Below are 20,384 nucleotides of genomic sequence, written 5' to 3' on the forward strand. Positions count from 1 at the left end.
GCTATAGATATATATCTCTACACACACACACACACACACACACACACACACACACACACACACACACACACACACACACACACACACACACACACACACACACACACACGCACACACACACACACACACACACACACACACACACACACACACACACACACACACACACACACACACACAGTGACCTGAGATGTACCTCTCTGGACTACATGAAAAGAGACATGGAGGAGCTCTCTGATCTTGTAGCCCAGGCCAGTATGACCGTAGCCCTGAGTAGCATCCTGCTATCACCAAGAATGACACCACAGTACAAGGACAAAATGATTGACTTTAACAATTGGCTAAACTTCTGGTGTCATTCTAAGGGAATCCAGTAGCTGTCTGCCTGGGATTACACGATCGACAGACCACACTGCTTTGCCAGAGATGGCCTGCACCTGTCACCCTTGGGATTCCGGATACTGGCAAAGGCTCTTGTCACCCCTATAGTACCTTTTTTAGGCAAGGTTCAAATGACAAATTCACCACTGTAACAGGTACAAGCAAGCAAAATCTGAGGGTAATGCTACTCAATGCTAGAAGTCTAAACCTCAAAATGCACTCACTCGAGGCACTCCTTAAAATGGAGAACATTGACATCTGTGCAGTGACAGAGACCTGGTTCAAAGCTCCAGAGAGTACCCATGCAGTACCAGGCTATAATTCATACCACACCTTTCAGCCACCAAACCCGGACCGAAACACTAAAGGTGGAGGCGTGGCCATATTTATTAAGGATATCCACAGCTCCAAGCTAGTTGCTCAGCATAATACATCCGAGATTATCCAAGTTCAACTAACTCTGGGCAAAACCACAATCCAGATTGTAGCTTGCTACAGACCACCCACCATGCCCCAGGATTCCCACTCCTCTTTTCTTGATACACTGGAAAATATTAAGGTACAACCCAACAATCTAATAATGGGTGATTTCAACTTCCCTACCATTAATTGGGAAAACTACTCATGTACCAACTCTTTTGCTCAATGTTTTCTGGAAATCATCAATTCCAACACTTTGGATCAACTTATCCACACCCCCACCAGAGGCAGCAACATCCTAGACCTGGTCATCACCAACATGGGTGACCGGTGTTCCACACCAGAGGTCAGCTCCTCGTTGGTCAGATCCGACTACAAGCTAATCACCCTAGACATCCACATCCCGCTCCCACCCCCCATTAGGAAAACAACCGTAAAAAATTTCTCCAAAGCCAACTTCACGCTTCTTAAGACAGAAGTGGCAAACTTCATGACACCCATGCAGATGGACAATAGAGGTACGACTGCTGAATCCTACACAAATGCACTTTATAAGCACTTACACGAGTGCATGGATCATGCTATCCCTAACAGAACCAAGATGCTATCCTCCAAAAAAAGGAAGCCACTCTGGTGGTCTTCTGCCATAAACAAACTCTACAACAGAAGAAAGAAACTGTTGCAAAAAAAGAGTAAAATCCCATGACTGGAGGAACTCCCTGTTCAGCCTCAGTAAGAAGCTGAGATCCCTCATAAAATCCTCCAAAGCCAGTTATGAAAACAAAATCGCCACTGATTCTAAAGACAACCACAAAGCATTCTATAGCTATGTCAAAAATCTCAATGGCAACACTCAGATCTGTTCTGAGTTACAGCACAATGACACTAAATATACAGAACCAACTGATATTGCCAACATCCTGGCAGATAGGTTCAGTGCTAACTTTACCCCCCCCCCTCACCCCCTAAAGGGCCCATCTTTATACCGGAAGAATGCAAAGTTCCTGCAATCACGGCTACACATGTAAAACCTTCACTCTCCAAAGCCAAGAACACAGCATCCATGGGACATGACAACATCCCAGGCTGCCTTCTACATGAACTACAGAATGAACTGGCACCCCACCTAAGTACCATGTTCAATCATAGCCTCACCTCAGGCTTTCTGCCCATTGAATGGTGCACCGTGACAGTTATCCCACTCCACAAAGGGGGGGGGGGGCACAACAGACCCCGGGAACTACCGCCCCATTAGCCTGACGAGCTTCGTCTGCAAGGCCATGGAACGTATCATCATGGAACTCATAAACAAAGACATTAGAGATCTCCAAACCCTGGACCCCACACAGTTTGGGTTTGTAAAAGGCAGATAATGTCTCCTAAACCTGATAGACTTCTTTGAAGTAGTCACCAAAGCCATAGATGAGGGTAAGGTGGTTCACACAGCCTATCTAGATCTCGCCAAGGCATTCAACACCATCCCCCACTCTGGAATTATAGATAAACTCAAAAAACTAGGTATAAATCTCTATGTCACAAGATGAGTTGCCAACTGGCTTACTGAAAGAACCCACACTGTGAAAGTAGCAGACTCCAAATCAGACTTCAGACCAGTGACAAGTGGAGTACCACAGGGTTCAGTCCTGGGTTCTCTCCTGTTTGGTATCTACTTCTCTGAAGTACAGGCTAACACAGAAGGTCTTTGGCTAACTAAATTCACAGATGACTGCAAACTAGGAGCCATAATTGAGACTCCTAATGATGTGGACATCCTACAAAAGGGCCTCACTGAGACAGATGCCTGGTGTCAAAAACATGGTCTCAAGCTCAATGCCAAAAAGTGCATTGTCATCCCCTTTGGTAAATATTCTGTACCCATGAACTACCACATAGGCAGTAGTCTACTTTACACCGAAAGTGTGATAATCGACCTTGGGACACAGGTGGACAGTAGTCTCTCCTTTGATAATCACATCGCCAAAGTGATCAGGAAATCCTTCTATGTGGCACAACTCATCACAAAAGGTTTCTCATCCAGAAAAAAGAGGTCATTGTTCCCCTCTACTCATCACTCATTAGACCCATTATAGAGTACAACACCCCTTTTGGTATGTACCTCACATGAGATCTACAACAACTGGAAAGGCCACAAAAATACATCACAAAGAGGATTACTGGCCTCAAAAAGATGCCTTACGCAGATTGTCTCAAAAAACTCCAGCTTTACTCCGTCGCATATCGCCTACTCAGAGGTGATCTCTGCCTAGCATACAAAGCTATGTCAAACCCAGAGCTGTTGGACATGATCCACTTAAAGAAATCCCAATCCCTCCGAGCTACACGCTCTAGGGGACCTAAGCCTTGTCACCACAGTAAACAGAACATGCTGGAGAGATAGATTCCTGTCCCAGAGACTTCCCATACTCTCGAACAGACTACCTGTCTATGTCAAACAGAGCTCCTCATTAGCACTCTTCAAGAAAAATCTTGATGATTGGATGGGTAATGGGAAATTCACTCCGGGGATCACTTCTGTGGTTCTACTTGACAGGGGCACAGGAAAATAATTTTCTTGGGTGGCGAAATCCAGGGTACACTTTTGGCTAGGCTTGTATAGGCCCTAGGGCCAATAGCCTAGTACCTACCTATGAACCTATGAACCTATGAACCTATGTATATGAGTAGATTGGCAAAGGTCAACTAATTCCGTAACTGACTCTCATATAGTCAGTCAGATGTGATCAATCACAGAATCAGTCAACTACAATTCTAACACAATGATGTTTGATTACAAATGCATGAGTCTGGGCTAGTGCCTGGTACAGTACAAATAAATCTTAATCATCTACACTGAATAAACCAAATTGCCATCACCAGAACATCTGTAAAGTCTTGCAAACACAACTACAGAATACAATTTACTGAAACATACTTTTACACGTGGCCTTCACCTCCTTACTTATACATACTAACATCATGCCCCAAAACAATGAGGAAACCTTAAGAAAGATATAGTCACCCTCAATAGTATATCACACAATTGCAGAGATCAACTTTACTAACATTTGACAAACTGGGACAGCCCAAACCAGACTATATGAGAAGTCAACACAGTGTAATACAACCATATTTGTTCACACACATATTATATATTATATTTTACATATGTGGATCTACCTTGAAAGTTCAAAAGGCCAGATTACCGAAAAAACTTGCACGGAAACACACTGCAGTATGTAAAACCCACCTAGGTGAGGGGGGCTACACCCTCATTTCCCCCAGCTATATATACCAAGTACAGGATCACACTACAGTTGGAAAGGGCATATTTACCCATGTTGGACAATTGTTTACTTACTGTGGTAAAACCTTCTCTTTCAGGAAATCAAGGTTTCAATGTCATCTCATCAAAATCATGTTTGGTAATCTGGTGTGGAGATATATATATATATATATATATATATATATATATATATATATATATATATATAATGTGTGTGTGTGAAAGTGAATTTAAACCCAACACCCAAATGTTGACGTTCCCAAAGTCATCCACAAACCGTTGACTTTGCAAACATCAACATACTATTATAAATGCACTAAGCAACAATCTCAGTGCATGCAAATCTTTTATTAAAATAAATATTGTAAGACACTCCTGCTAATTATATATTCTAACTCCAAGATGGTACAATGGTAGGGCAAGGGTATATTTCACTACCACAAGAATTTTGTGATATCACACACTTGTTGTCAGCAATATTAATTGTGTGTGTGTGTGTGTGTGTGTGTGTGTGTGTGTGTGTGTGTGTGTGTGTGTGTGTGTGTGTGTGTGTGTGTGTGTGTGTGTGTGTGTGTGTGTGTGTGTGTGTGTGTCATAGTCAGTCCACCCCCTACTGGCATATGTGTTTCCTGTGGGAAAAAGAGCTAAAGAAGGCACTCTCATAGCCTTCCTTTTAAGAATGCACTTTCTGCAGAACAGAGGAGAAGGTCTGGGCCTACAACAGAGAATGCGTCCTTGTTGACTGAGAGAGAAATAGATATTGGGAATAAAAGTCATCTCCTTGTTTGGAAAAGGAGATGAGTAATTTTGTCAGGAGGATTCTAAAAATTGAGGAGTACCAAAGGCTTTCTTTGCACTGAGAAATGTTAGTTTCAACAGAAACCTCTGAATGTAAGACTGGCTGACATGATGTCCTTGGATGTGTTGGTGACTGCTCATGTATGGGCCTGTGTACTGGTGTATGGAAACATGGCTACTGTTCCTGAACTGTCATAATTAAACTGCTGCTTGTAGAAAGAAAGGACAAACAGTTCATACCTGTTTGTGTTTTGCATTGAGCTCCATTATGAAAACCGTATTGTTCCCTTAAGAACTTGTTAAGAGCCCAAAGCTTATATGTTAATGAGAATGATACTGAAATTATTTTAACTGTTTGGTTTTTAACAATCCAGTTGTTTTGATGCTTTCTTGCATTTCTGAGTGAAGAGTCTCTGCTTTTGTTTGCAATATTCTCCTTCATTAAACTTCATATTTCATTTTAAAACATTCAAAAATTATATTTGTGTTACTCCTTATCTCGGGCCAAGAAACGTCAATATGGCACTGTGCACAAACACACATATAAACTGTGTGCATAAATATACATCCATTCTTTTATTTTTTTTAGTAGTAATGAAATGTATACATTTTTATCATACACTTTTGCAACTTTTGTTGCCTGAATACTGAACAGAATGTTTGTGCAATGCACAATGTTTTTTCACTTAAATACAAGGAAATTTGTTCCGATATAATAGATGTTTGACCTATATAGATAAACCACCATTTATACTACTCCCACAGAATTTGGATTGCATTGGCAAAATGTTCCTTTATGGCATGGATGTCATGCACCTTTGTGGACTGTATATATCTATATCTATAGACAAACACACACGCACACACACACACACACACACACACACACACACACACACACACACACACACACACACAGTACATATATTGACATTCAGTAATTTCAGTAACTGCAGCATGACAAGAATGCCCTCCTAATTCTAATTCTGTGGTAAAAAGACAGAAAAAAGATTTAAAATTAGTATGAAATTGACCTCTGAATGGACATAATATATATTAGGATATAGTGATTAAGAATTATTTTTGTTTAGTAAAAAACTCTTCTGTGGTTTCCTGGAATGAACTAGTAGACTGTTTGGTGAAGGGAGAGTCTAGAAAGGCATTCAAGAGGAAAAATGAAGGTTAGAAAGAGGGCAAAACTGATGGTAGGAACAGGTTCATAGGTTTATAGGTGTGTACTAGGCTAATGACCTCTGGAGCCTTTACAAGCCTAGCCCATAGGATTACCCTGGCATCGTGCCACCTGACCTTAATTCCTAGTGCCTTTGTTGAATAGAGCCACTAGAGTGATCCCCGTTGTGAATTTTCTATTTCCCATCCACTCATTAAGATTTCTTTTGAAGAGAGCAAGTGAGGTGCTCTGCTTGACATGTATGGGAAGTCTATTCCATAGCATGGGCAGTCTCTGGGTTATAAACCTGTCCCTCCAGCATGTTCTGTTGATTATGGTAATGAGGTTGAGGTCTCTGGAGCATGTGGTCTGGAGGGATTGGGATTTCTTTAGATGTAGCATTTCCAACAGAGCTGGGTCAGACATAGCTTTATAAGTCAAGTAGAGATCGCCTCTAAGTAGGAGATATGAGACAGAATAGTTGGAGTTTTTTAGTCTATCCATATAGGACAAGTGTTTAAGGCCTACGATCCTATTTGTGAAGTACTTTTGCGGCCTCTTCAGTTGTTGCAAGTGTCTAGTGAGGTACATGCCAAATGGGGCATTTTACTCGATGACTGACCTAATGAAGAAAGAGTAGACGGAGACAATGACCTCTTTTTTCCTGGATGCAAAACCCTTAGTAATGAGATGTGCCACATAGAAGGACTTTCTGACCACAGTGGCAATGTGCTGGTCAAAGGAGAGGTTGCTGTCAACCTGTGTTCCTAGATCTCTTATAACACCTTCTGTGTTCAGTGGACTACCATTGATGTGGTAATTCAAGGGAACTGGGTTTTCCCAAGGGGATGATGACAGATATTTTTGGCATTGAGCTTAAGGCCATGGTTCTGACACCAGTCATTGAACTCAGTGAGACCTTTCTGTAGGATGTCAACATTACTTGGGGAGTTAATAATAGCTACCAACTTGCAATCTTCTGTGACCTTTATCAGCCAGAGTCCCTTTGTGTTGGCCTGGACTTCTGAGAAGTAGATACTAAACAGGAGAGGACCCAGGACCGAACCTTGTGGGAAAGATAAAATGTAGTTCAAATTAGCTGGAATTATAGTTTCTCCCTTTAAGCTATTGTAATGTATCATCTAGTGATTTAATGGGCAATATATCAATAAGTTTAAATATCTCCATGGCACTGTCCTGAAGTTCAGTAAGGCTCCAGAGTTCATTCAGTTTCATCATGTAGCATTTACCATGGTAAGTTCATAGCAGCTGCATACTGCTAGTGGATCTCTTCTTGCAGGCATCATCTCCCTTGAGTCAATCTTGTTGATTGTGTTGCTTAATCTCTTAATCTTGAAACTACTCCCATCTGTTGTGATCCACCATAAACCTTCTAGATTATGCAGGGCAGTTATTTGCTCACTTACCTCCCCAGCTGTCTATGTTAGCAACCATTCATGAGCCGAACGTTTTGTCTACAGTGTTTAAGCTTCATCCCGCACAGGACCTTTAAGCTATTCTCATAGCTCAGTTATCTACCAGCCTACGTCTGTCACCAGAAAGGCCTTGCAGACTATCTCCACTGTTTAGTCCCAGTTGTCCTATCTGTGTCATCTGTTTAAGATGTTTCCCAAAAGTGCTGGCTAGACTGAAAGTCTCTACCATACCACATTTCTTTTATTCCCCTCCCACGTGCTTGACATTCAATCCAGCATGAGCACTTGCTCTACACGCATACTAAGGAAACCTTTATAGCTCACTTTAGCCCCCTCCACATATCCCCTTATAAATGGGCCACCAGAATTCCTCAGCCCCATGCATCCAATAAAAATGACCATTGTTCGTTATTCAATAGTGCTAGTCTGACTATGTCTTCTTGAATGCAAGTCATTACTCCACACCAATACACCAAATTACTATCATATCTTCAACACTAGCTACAGGGAGAAAATTATATTTCTCCTTTATACTAAGAAATTTTTCTCATTGGCCCCTCCAGATCCCTACCCATTTGAATAAACTGGACAGAAACACCATGGTATTAGTCCCTTTACCTGCAACACACCCTTGTTTCAGCCTCTGTTCAACTGAATACGTTTTTATGCTCTAGTTATTTTTTGTATTTCCTTTAGTCTGGCATGCATACAGCTATGCTAGCATATGGTACGGTGGTGGCTCATTTAACATATTTTCTCTTTACCTTTTATGTCCTTTCCCTCCTACTGAATATTTTGCTGAGACAGAGCATCTGGATCAATTTCTTGTGCAGTCTCTTGCACTCCAGGCATTTAGGTTTTGGCACCTCGAATGGTATTGCAAAGCATCACTCTACTACTGTTTGCTTTCTACTATTTGTATAGCTTCTTGGCTGTATTTCTTGTAGGCATTTTATTTTTCTGTAGCATTTGTTGGCGATTTTTTTTTTCATCTTCTTGATCAAGTTTTGCTGTGTCTGGATTTACCATTAAATGTAATGTTATCCTTTGCAGTACAAAGAAGGCACATCTTTTCATCATGCAATGTTGATTTAAAGGCCTTCAAAAGCTTTTCCTGTTTTCCATGTTTTATGCCACTTCCCATTTATCAAGCTTCACTATTACTGTTGACTTAAGCCTGCAAGTTATTCATTTTTCTTGATTCCAAGGGAAAGCTGAGAGGGGAGTTTGCTACCTTTGGGAGTACAAGCCACCCATCCCTCATACCCCTTTCCCATCTAATAAAAGAAATGATTCATAATGATCATCAAAACAAAAATTGTAATGCCCTGCCCTACAATAACACATTTTTACATTTAGTTTCTCATTCTGTTCTTGAAGTTTATGCATAGGCTATTGGCCTCTTCCTGAACTTCATGACAGCATACTGGACCTAAGGTAAGTCACAGGGCATGGTTCCTGTCCACCTCATATATCAATGACCCATCAAGTACCAAGTTCAGTCCTGCCCTTGTACTCTTTATTGCTCCCTACTAAAATGTCCGTTTAACTTGTTTTGTTTTCCAGGGGTTGTAAGCCTCCTACATCCTCTGATTTTGGAACAAGCCCCCCCCCACCCCCCTAACATATATTTATACATATCTATATATATATATATATATATATATATATATATATATATATATATATATATATATATATATATATATATATATATATATATACATATAGGTATTTATATACCAACTCTGAGATCACCATACCTCAGACAAAAAGGGAATATTCTGAGAAATGGCAATCTCGGACTAAGTATGCTGCAATTTTTAGACAGTCATTTCTATATTACACTACTCAGCATTCTCAATAATGATATTTCAAATGGTTCCCCACTTTACTCCAACTCATAAAATATGTTTTTATTATAACTTAACTCTAATATAATATTTCTGCAATGGACGTATGCCATTTTATACTCTTCTCTATTCTTTACAACAATGGTCTCCAAAGGTCTGTCGTGTTACTAAAAAGAAATGCCTGCTTTTATCAATGATCCTCCCTTTTAGGTTGTTGAAGTAATTTTTTTTTCATGCAACTCAGTTCAGATTATAGTGCTACTTAGTCTGTAAATTAATTCAAAGAAAAGCATTTAGTCCCAACAGAGAAGTTACATTCATTTAGTGTTTAGTGTCATTTTTTAACAAAAATTATTACACTTCTGGATAGAGTCAATTCAAAAGCCACAAGAATGATTTGTAGGATGGAGAAGAAAGGATATGAACAGAGACCAAAGGAGCAAGACCTCTTCTCAGTAACACTCAGAGAAGATGAAAAGAGCACAGTGTGGGTATACAAGCTCATGGTCAAAAGATTTGAAGGGGTCACCTAGAAGAGGAGGGAAATGGAGTGATGGTGGTCAAGATCAGCTACTACCAGTATCTTTCAAAGTACCTCTTTGCAGAGAGGATTATGTTCCCAAGGAAAGAATTAGTAGAATTGTTAAAGGAGAGAGATTCACAGAAACATTCATGAGAACATCTGAAAACTGGAACAATGCTGAGGGAGAAAAAAAGGGTAAATGAACGGTAAAATGCTTCAGGCATTTAAGGACAGACCAAATCGGGCAATTTTCTAAAATCTTCCACCAAACAGATTATAGTATGATAGTCCTCCATTGAGAGAACTACAGAAATCTTATTTCTCTCTCTCTCTCTGACTCTATTTCTGTCCTCCTCTCTCTCTCTCTCTCTCTCTCTTTTTCTTTCTCTCTTTCTTCTTATTGTCTACTGAATATAATCCTACTGTGAACCAAGCAGTCCACTTTTTCCCCTTTGGGCAAGAGGTGGCCATGGAAGATAGCCTCCAAGACAGCCCCATCTCAAATCCCATTCTGTAATCTGATGTAGGGAATTCCACAAAGTTACCACCCCAGAGACCCATTTACATTTTTGCATATGAGTCAGTGTTAGCTATAGATGTGATGCACGGTTTAGTAGGGTGGACATGTGCTGGTCCACTCTCCTGCATGCCATATACCCAGGTGTTGGTCCTGGATCCGGCAAGGCTACATCTCCACACCCAACCATCTCCTGTTGGCTCCTTCAGGGCTTGGGTTGCTAGTTAGTCTTGAGTCATCTGGACTGTAGTCAGGTCTGTATCCATCTGCACCAGTGAACTAGCATCTACTTATTCTCATTAATAATGACAGCTACCCTACCCAACATCAGCCAAAAATGGTTGCTGCACTTTGTTCTGTTTCACAACTGGCCTTTAAAAATGTAGTAATGTGAACAAAAAATATTGCTTTCCATTATACATTTTGCATCATACACTTAGATATCCAATATTACTATATTTCGCCTAGAAAGGGCTAGAGTCAGCATGCTATCAGTCAGACAGCAAAAGAACATAAGTAAGAAAGTACTCCAATGCCTGAGGAATTCAAAACCTTATAGCTGGAATACGTTAACTTAAAAAACTGAGTGGGAATTGGGTGAATAGTTGTGAAAAAAAGAATTACCAGGCAGGTTAACATTTTGTAGGTGAAATGTCAGTACTTGAAAAGCTGAGTGCTGACAAGCCAAAAATACTCTGAAAATCCAGGAGAAGAAAGAATTTTGAAGATTGCTCTTCTCCATTCATCTTCTTTTTTTTTGCAGAGGGACAAGCCCTCTGCATCCTGCAATGTGAGGCAGGCTCCCCACACCCACACCCACAAGCTTGTATATAACAACTTTGAGATAAACATACCTTGGAGAAAAGTGAATAACCCAGGAAATGGCCATCTTGGACTTTAGTGTTTCGGGACTTGCTTTAGCAGGCCCCAACATTTCAAATGATTAGCAGTAGAAAAGTACTCTAGCAACTGTGATTTGATGTTTCTTAAAAATATGACCCCTTGTTAAGATGTTCACCTGGCAGTAGTTCCCTAGGTATAATGACCATTCACCTCTTAAATTATTCTGTGATTGAAGCATATCCCACATTGTAGTTTTCATGCTTACCATCTGCAAATGTTCTTTTATTGTGATTGTATCAAACAAAAGTAATCTAAATATGCATCAGAACAGTTTTTCAACTGTTTTGTGTAATAGGCCTAGATGGGATAGTCACAAGTGAGTAAATCTACTGGAGTTTAATTATTACTGTCCATAATTTTATTTATTTTTATTTTATTTTACATTTGTTTACCAGGTTATTCTGGCTGAGCTTTTGGCTCATTTTCAGTAGAAACCCCATGGAGAAAAGCTCCTCAGGACTAGAAAACAATTTATTAAATTTTAGTAACATAGTAGTAAAAATGAACTATAGGATCTTACAAGCAGAGACCTGGAAAGAAAAAATGCTCCTCAGGCAATTCAATTATACAGAGTATTAACAACTGGCAGACAAGGCTGTGAGTAGTTACGGACAAGGTTTTAAACAATTAGCAGAAGAAAATGTGACTAGTTACAATATTATTTAAGCTGCTTAGAGCAAAATGAATTAATAGTTATGCAGATGCTTATTTAAAGTGGGTCAGATCTAGTTGTATAGGAGTTTGGAAACAAGAAAGGAAAGTAAGAATGGCTAGTAGGAGATATAGGGGAGGTAGAGTATAGGAGACAGACTAGACAGGTAGGTTGTTTTGAGACTGTAAGAATTAAGAGTGGTTGGAGATAGCGGAAGGGAAGAGGTAGAAGAGGCAGGGGAATAGTGTTAGAGATACATTGAGTGAGGTGGTGAAATAGGTGAAAGGTTTCAGGGTGGCTGGCTACAGTGGCAAGACCACTTTGTTTTTAGGTATTTCCTTGTGGCTAATTTGAAACTTTTGCTATTCTGGAGGGATTTTATTTCCAAGGGGAGTTGGTTCCAGGATATAGCTGGGTTATAGCTATAGAGAAGGCAGCCTATTTTGGTTGTGGGTTTGTAGATGTCTAATAATTCTTGATTTGAGCTGTGTAGCATCCTAGCAGGGGAATATTTGGATATGATAGTGGAGAGGCTGGGGCAGAAGGAGGGTAGATAGAGGATAGAGTAGATGATTTGTAGTTGGTATAGTTGTAGTAGCTGAGGGAATTCTAGCCAGTCTAGTTGCTGTAGTGCTAAGCAGTGGTGTGACTTGTAGGTTTGGTTAGCTGTAAATCTGTCCATCTTATTATAGATAGTATCAACCTTGGAAATAAGTGTAGAATTTAGGTTTGTGAATATGTGGCAGCTGTACAGGAGTGTTGGGAGTAATAAAGCCTGTGAGAGAGTTATTTGGGCAGTGTTAGTTTAAGTATTTCCTGCTACGGAAAAGGTGTCCAGGTTTTTGATGAGTTCTTTTTACCAAGTTAGTAATATGGAGATCAAACCTAAGCTGATCATCTATTGTAACACCTAGCAATTTAGTACTAGATTCAGCTGAGATGATAGTGTTGTTGCAGGATAAGATGGTAAATGTACAGTGAGAGGGAGGATAGTGCAGAGGACCATGTAACTGATTTCTGGCGGGTAGACAGATAGCTGGAGAACCAGGAGATAGTAGGGGGAGAGAAATGTAAGTTAGTGAGAGTTTGTCAGTATCAAAGGCTTTCGAAAGGTCAAGGAATAGGCCTGAGACAAGTTTATTGTTAACGGGCTAGGGAAACTATGTTGATGAATGATATAAGTGCAGTAGTTGTACTATGCTTGGGATGGAAACCATGCTGTGTGGGTGTGAGAAGGTTTTCCTGGTGAAGGTAATTCATTACCTGCTTGTGAATGCATTTCTCTAGGATTTTTGAGAGTGTTGAGAGTATGGCAATCGATCTGAAGTTGGATATGTCTGAGGAGTTGCCCCCTTTGTGAATGGGTAGAGTAAAGGAATTCTTCCATACAGTGGGGACATAGGATTCAAGAAATGGATCGATTGATTAAGATGGATACAGGATAGGCAAGAGGTTCAGAGGCAATCTGCAGGAAGTAATAGAGTAGCTTGTCAACATATGCGGAGCAAGGTTTAAGTTTAGAGAGTAATGACTTTACATAGCTAGTTGATACTGCTTTTAGAGAGAAGGAGTTAGGAGGGTTTGGAAGAGGTATAGAGTTTGTGGGGGTGCTAGTGTTGTTTCTGGGGGGAGAGAATTTATTATGGAGGTTACTGAGTTTATAAAATGATTGTTAAATTTGTTGGCTATGTCTTCAGGTGCTGCATTGGGACATGGGTTAAGAGAGAAAGGGTTTCCTGGATGAAGAGTCTGTTTAATACAGCTCCAGAATTTCTTTGGGTATGATTTAAGAGTAGAGGGAGGATTGGCATAGAAGTTTAATTTGTCATAATGGGTGATTTTTTTATTTTATTTCTGAGTTCTTTATATTTCTGAAGAAGAGAAAGGATCCTAGTTTTAGTCCACATTTTCCAAATTCTGTCCTGGTCTTTCATGATGATTCTGGTAGATTCAGTGAGCCAGGGAACAGTATTAGATTTGATTCTAATTGTGCAAAGAGGAGCAATGGAGTTAAGAATGTTTAGGAATGTAGTGTTGAAGGAGTGGACAGCTTCATTTAAAGGAAGGGTGGTGAGGTAAGACCAGTTAAGTTTGGAGAGTTGGTGAATAAAGGAGTTAGGACAGAAATGAGAAAGTGAGCTGGTGGTAATAAATTTGTTAGGTTTGGCTCACTTTTAAAGAGCTAAGCCTACAGCTCAGCCCACTAAGGTGTTCAGCTCTTTCTTCACTTTATTTTTATTTCCACTGCTTCCAATGAAGCATGTATACCATTTTTACCACTCATACAGATATCTACCTGGATCCCCATTTATTATGCACCTTTTCTTGTTTTTGATAACACTGTTAACTATATATCCTGTATAATTCTCTCTTGTAACAATCAGAATTATGTTCACCACCTTGCTTTGTAGAAGTGGTAATGAATGCTTTCCTGGCCTATTTGTCCTCAGTGTCTTTTTCATGGATACATAAAATAACCTTTCACTCCCTGTCACACCCCTTAATCTTACAGAATAAAGCAGACAGCATCATGTGGCAGACATTTAATGACCTGCTTCAATGGAGTAAACGCTCTCATCTTTTCCACTACTCACAAGGGGGATTTAATATCAATATACACCTTTACATAATTATTACAGAATATGTTTTACTCTACGACTGCTTCATTTAAAGGGAGATTGAAGTGTGGTAAAAGATGAGTATGGTCTTGTTTGGCTCATCCTACTATGACTTGAAATGACAGGAGATATGTATGACCCAGAATGGGGGGAACATAACAGGATGTACTGACATGACAAAAATTATTGCCAACTGATGCTAGCTGAAGAAAATGTACATACAGTTAATAAGTGCAGCTGGCCTCTTTATACATAGACGACTTAGTACACTGAGTGCAAATTTGTCTTATACTGCATAACATGCAGTCATCTGTGAATGAGAAACATTTGGAAAATTAATTTCTTCTCTAACTTGACATTTTCAGACAGCACTGTAATGTGATTTTTTTTTCATTTGTAATTCATAACTTGTACATAAAATTGTTCAAGTGGTATTCTTTAGTGGCTGCTAGCAAAAGTCCTAATTGGAAATCTGCGTAACTAATTTCTAGCTTAATTATTTTAGTGTGAGCACTCTCAAACCAATGAACACAGTATTGTAGAGGCTGGATTAACCTGGAACCCTTTAATAAAGATCACTTAAAGGCTCCCAATGAAATAATGCATCTGTACAATGACAGATACTTCACAAATGAGCACAATTAATTCCCTTATATCATGAAAGTTTAGCAGTGAGATAACAAAATGCAGAGTCTGCTCTCTTATTACTCCTGGGCCATATAAGGGCATACAACCATTATTAAAACCTTTACTGCATAAAATACTAGTTGTATCATGGTGATGCACTACAGATGAGATAACACCATTCTCACCAAGCACTCAAAATGTACAGAATTACAGCAGTAACAGTGGTCATGTGTGTTATGTAATAGCAGTAACAGTGGTCATGTGTGTTATGTAATAGCAGTAACAGTGGTCATGTGTGTTATGTAATAGCAGTAACAGTGGTCATGTGTGCCATCTAATAGTGCAAACAAGCTGAAACATACTGAATTCAATTTCAAATAAATATTCATTTATCTTTAAGTACTGTTTGGATTAGTTATATCAGAAAATGGCATTCTGACTAGATGAAGAAAATCCTTCTCAGCATACATACATGCATACACACATGCATAGAAATATTTCAAGCGTGGGCATTAATAACCTTTTAGCCTGCCAAAATAGTTGTTCCAATAATGAGTGTTCAGGGTCAGGGTGTTCTTAAAATATATAAACTAGTGCTTGCCTTAATGTAATTTGGTAGTCAGTCCCATGCACCAGCTGATCTCTCAGAGAATCATTTAGTTCATAGGTTCATAGAAGGTTACTAGGCTAATGGTCCTAGAGCCCTTACAAACCTTGTCATATTTATTCTGTGTTGGGCCAAATGTCAGTGGTTGGGTGTGTGAAGTTCTCAGAGGTCAGGATCCATGGTAGTTAAAACTGACTTCCTCTATCTAGGAGGGACATGAACACCACCCCAGGAGTGAATTTTCATTATCCAGCCTTTAATCTAAGTTGTGTTTGAAGAACGTCAAGGAGAAGCTTTGTTTCACATGAATTGGAAGTCTGTTCCAGAGAAGTGGCAGTCTCTAGGAGATGTGTCTATCTCACCAGCATGACCTGATCATGCAGAGGCTAGGTTAAAATCCCTGAAATGAGACGCTCTTGTGCAGTTTGATTTATGAATGTGTAGGATTTCCATCAGGGCCAGGTCGGAGACTTGCCAGTAAGCCAGGCTGAGGTCAACCCTTAGCAAACTGTATGGAACAGAATACAATGACAGGGCTTTCAGTTTTTCCACATAAAACTTGTTTTGTGTACCCTGTAATTTCTTGGTGAGAATCCTCTGTGGTCTCTCTAATTGTTGCAAGTGTCCGGTGAGGTACAATCAGAAGGGAACATTGTATTCAATTATTGGTCTGATAAGAGCCAAGTATAATGAAATTTTAACATCCTTAGATCTAGACGTGATGCCTTTACTTATAATATGTGTCACATAGAAGAATTTCCTTACTATTGTGAATATGTGATGGTCACCATTCAGATTGCTATCAACCTGAGTACCCAGATCATGTACCAATGGGTGTACTGTTAGGATGTGCTGTCTAAAATGTAATTAGCAGGGATGTCAGCTTTCCCAAAATGAATAATAATGCATTTTTTTGCATTTAGATTTAATCTGTGACTTTAGCACAAATAATTTGTCTGTTTTAACCCTGCCTGCAATATATTAATATTGTTGGGGGAGTCAATGATTGCTCCCAATTTCCAATAGTCAGGGAACTTGGTCAGCCACAGGCCATCCAAGTTTGCCTGGTCTTCTGAGAAATAAATTCTGAACATTAATTGGCCCAGCACAGAACCCCTGTGGTACACTACTGGTGACCGTTTGTTGCTGGAGGTGGCATCACCCATTTTGACAGTATGTCACCTGTTGATGAGCCAGTTGGATACCCATCTGGAAATGTAGGGGTTAATTCCCAAATGGGAGAGCTTCTTTATACTACCTGAGTAGGGGATCGTATCAAATGCCTTGGTTAGGTCAAGATAGGTGGTATTCACTGACTTTCATGAAGACGTTGATCATGTTTAACAGGCAGAATATACCTTTAACAAATCCAAACTGTGTTGGGTCCAGAGTTTGGAGATTACCCATGTCCTTGTTAATAAGGTCCATAATGAGTCTTTCCATGGCCTTGCAGATGAGGCTGGTCAAGCTTATGGACCTATAATGCCCAGGATCAGTTGATGGTCCCCATTGTGCAGAGGGATTACTGTTGCTGCCCTCCATTCTGCCAGAACATAGCTAGTTTTCAGGCTGTGGTTAAACAGGGATCATACCTCCCAACCTCTTACTGCATGAAATCTGGACAAAGCCTGACAAAATAGAGGGATAAAGAACCAAAAATAGGGACATATTTTAAATATTGCGTTTATAAACTTAGAAAGTTACTAGAGTAACAGGGTTCATTTTAATATGCATTTTCTGAAGGTTTTGAAGCCTGAAACTGAAATGTATGTCATTACATAGTGATGTCAATCCTCAGATCATCCCTGTGATTTGCCACAAAACCCCAAATTTTATGAGGAACAGACCAAAAATATTAGCCAAAAATCTGGACATTATGCAAAATTCTGGACAGGTGAGAGGTATAACAGGGATCCAAGTGGGTCTGCTAGTTCATGTTTTAAGTTGTGTAAAAGCCAGCCTGGGATGTTATCTGGTCCCATAGATGCTATGTTTTTCACCTTAGAGAGTACCCAGATGACCTGCTCTCTTGAGATAATAGGCTGAGGAATGGTGGCAGGTATACTTTGGGTGATGATTGGAGGGGACAGTGGGGTATGGGTGCTGCCATCCACAGCCAGTTCAGTGCATAGCTGGGTATTCCCTTTTAGATTTCAGACATAGTTAATGAATATTATCTTTGACTAAGGAGGCTAATTTTCTTTGTAATTAGATTTAGAGGACTTGACAAGTTCTTTAATTTGTTTGTTTAAGCTAGGGAGGGATTTTTTTCCTCTGCTGGGCCAGTTCCCTCTTATATTTGGACATTATTTTTTTTCTCTTGCAGCTTATACTAGGGGTCCACCAGAGTGGCTTGTTTTTTCGGCAAGACCTAATTTTAATCTAGTCAGGTACATTCAGTTCTATACAACTTAACTGCTTAAGTGCTTAAGTTGTTATTTAGGGCATTGGTGTACACCTCTGCATAGGAGTCTGTTTTTTTTGTGTTCATGGGTGCTTTGAAACTTCTTACACCATCTCTTAGTAGGAAGTAATTTGTCTTTGAAAAATGTTTAAGCATTTTTAAGTTTGATGGGATATCTGGTCTTATAATTATATCAAATGATACTGACTCCTGGTCCCATCTTATGGAGGATATGACAAGAGAGGAGGGGTGCAATGCTCTACCATGTTAATGACTACTATGTCCAGGAGATTTGACCCAAATGTGTATGTGCTAATTAGCTTTTCCAGAGCATTTGCCAATAATCTCTGAGTCAGCATGTTTGTGGTCATGTATATTTTTCAGTCGATGGTAAGATAACTAAAATCACCCATGAGTAAGGTGTGGGGCTGTATGGCAAGTGGATCCAGTAAGTTCAGGTATACAGTATGATTTTCCTTTTCATGGTGGGGGCCTATAGCTAACTATCATGTGATAAAGTGCTTTGCCTATAGTTAATTGGACATGGAGTAGCACAATACAGTCATAATGTCTGACCAGTCTAGAGATGTACTTATCCTTAATAAAGATGGGTACTCCTCCTCCTTTGGCTCTTTTGTGCACAGTTTGTGGTCTGAATGTATGGAAGGCACTGTAGCCCTGCATGGCTGGTGGGCTTTCTGTCCTTTGAACCATGTTGTGGTGACTGAACAGATGTCGGCATCTTCCAAAGTAATGAGTGTCTCCAGGGACTGCAGCTTCTTGTTTAGACTCCTAGCATTAAGCAGCATTACCTTGAGTTTATCTAGAGAAGATTTTGTTATGTTGGCAGGTTTGGTTATTTTGATACTGCCTAAAAAATGCACAATAGGGGTGGTTAATTCATTTGCCAGTATCCAAAAGACTAAAGAAGACAGATGCAGACCATCTCTGGCAAAGCAATATGGCCTGTTGACCACGTCTTCCCAGGCTGACTGATAGTGGATCCCCTTGGACTGACACCAGAAGCTATGCCAATTATTAAAGTCAATCATTTTGTGTCTGTATTGTGGTGTTGTCCTTGGGGAAGGTAGAATTCTACTTAAAGCTAGGCTTATACCTACTATGTGACACATAATCTGAGAACTCAGTCATGTTTCTCTTCATATAATCCAGTGAGGTTTGTCTCGACACATTCACCTCCACATAGACTATAATGGAGTCTTACTGGTACTGTAGTTGAGTGAATTGAGTACTTGAATGACTTGAAGGATCCTGGCACCTGACAGGCAGCAAACTGTAACCCACTCCTTCTGGTGAAAGGAATATACATGTGTTTCACAATGGAGTTGCATATGACCAATATATTAGGTTTTGTGATCTTCTTCTTCTCTTTCAGCTGTTCTTCCTGTCCTCAGCATATTGCTCTATCACACCAACCACCTGCATGTCCTCTCTCACCACATCCATAAACCTCATCTTAGGCCTTCCTCTTTTCCTCTTACCTGGCAGCTCCATCTTTAGCATCCTTTTCCCAATATACCCAGCATCCTTCCTCAGCACATGTCCAAACCAACGCAATCTCGCTTCTCTGACTTTGTCTCCAAACTGTCCAACCTGAGCTGACCCTCTAATATACTGATTCCTAATCCTGTCCATCCTTGTCACACCCAGTGCAAATCTTAACATCTTTAACTCTGCCACTTCCAGCTCTGACTCCTGCCTTTTTGTCAATGCTTCCATCTCCAAACCTTACAACATATTTGGTCTCACTACCCTCTTGTACACCTTCCCTTTCACTTTTACTGGTACCCGTCTGTCACAAATCACTCCTGACACTCTTCTCCACCCATTCCACCCTGCCTATACTCTCTTCTTCACCTCTTTTCCACACTCATCATTACTCTGAACTGTTGATCCCAAGTACTTAAACTCATCCATCTTCGCCAACTCTACTCCCTGCATCCTCACCATTCCTTTGTCTTCCCTCTCATTCACACACACATATTCTGTCTTAGTCCTGCTGACCTTCATTCCACTCCTCTCTAAAGCATATCTCCACCTCTCCAGGGTCTCCTTATCCTGGTCCCTACTCTCACTACAGATCACAATGTCATCTGCAAACATCATAGTCCATAGGGCCTCCTGTCTGATCTCGTCTGTCAACCTGTCCATCACCAATGCAAATAAGAAA

The sequence above is a fragment of the Protopterus annectens genome, chromosome 10.part0, assembly GCF_019279795.1.
Source record: "Protopterus annectens isolate FY-2018-M chromosome 10.part0, PAN1.0, whole genome shotgun sequence".
In the NCBI taxonomy this organism is placed as follows: domain Eukaryota; kingdom Metazoa; phylum Chordata; order Ceratodontiformes; family Protopteridae; genus Protopterus; species Protopterus annectens.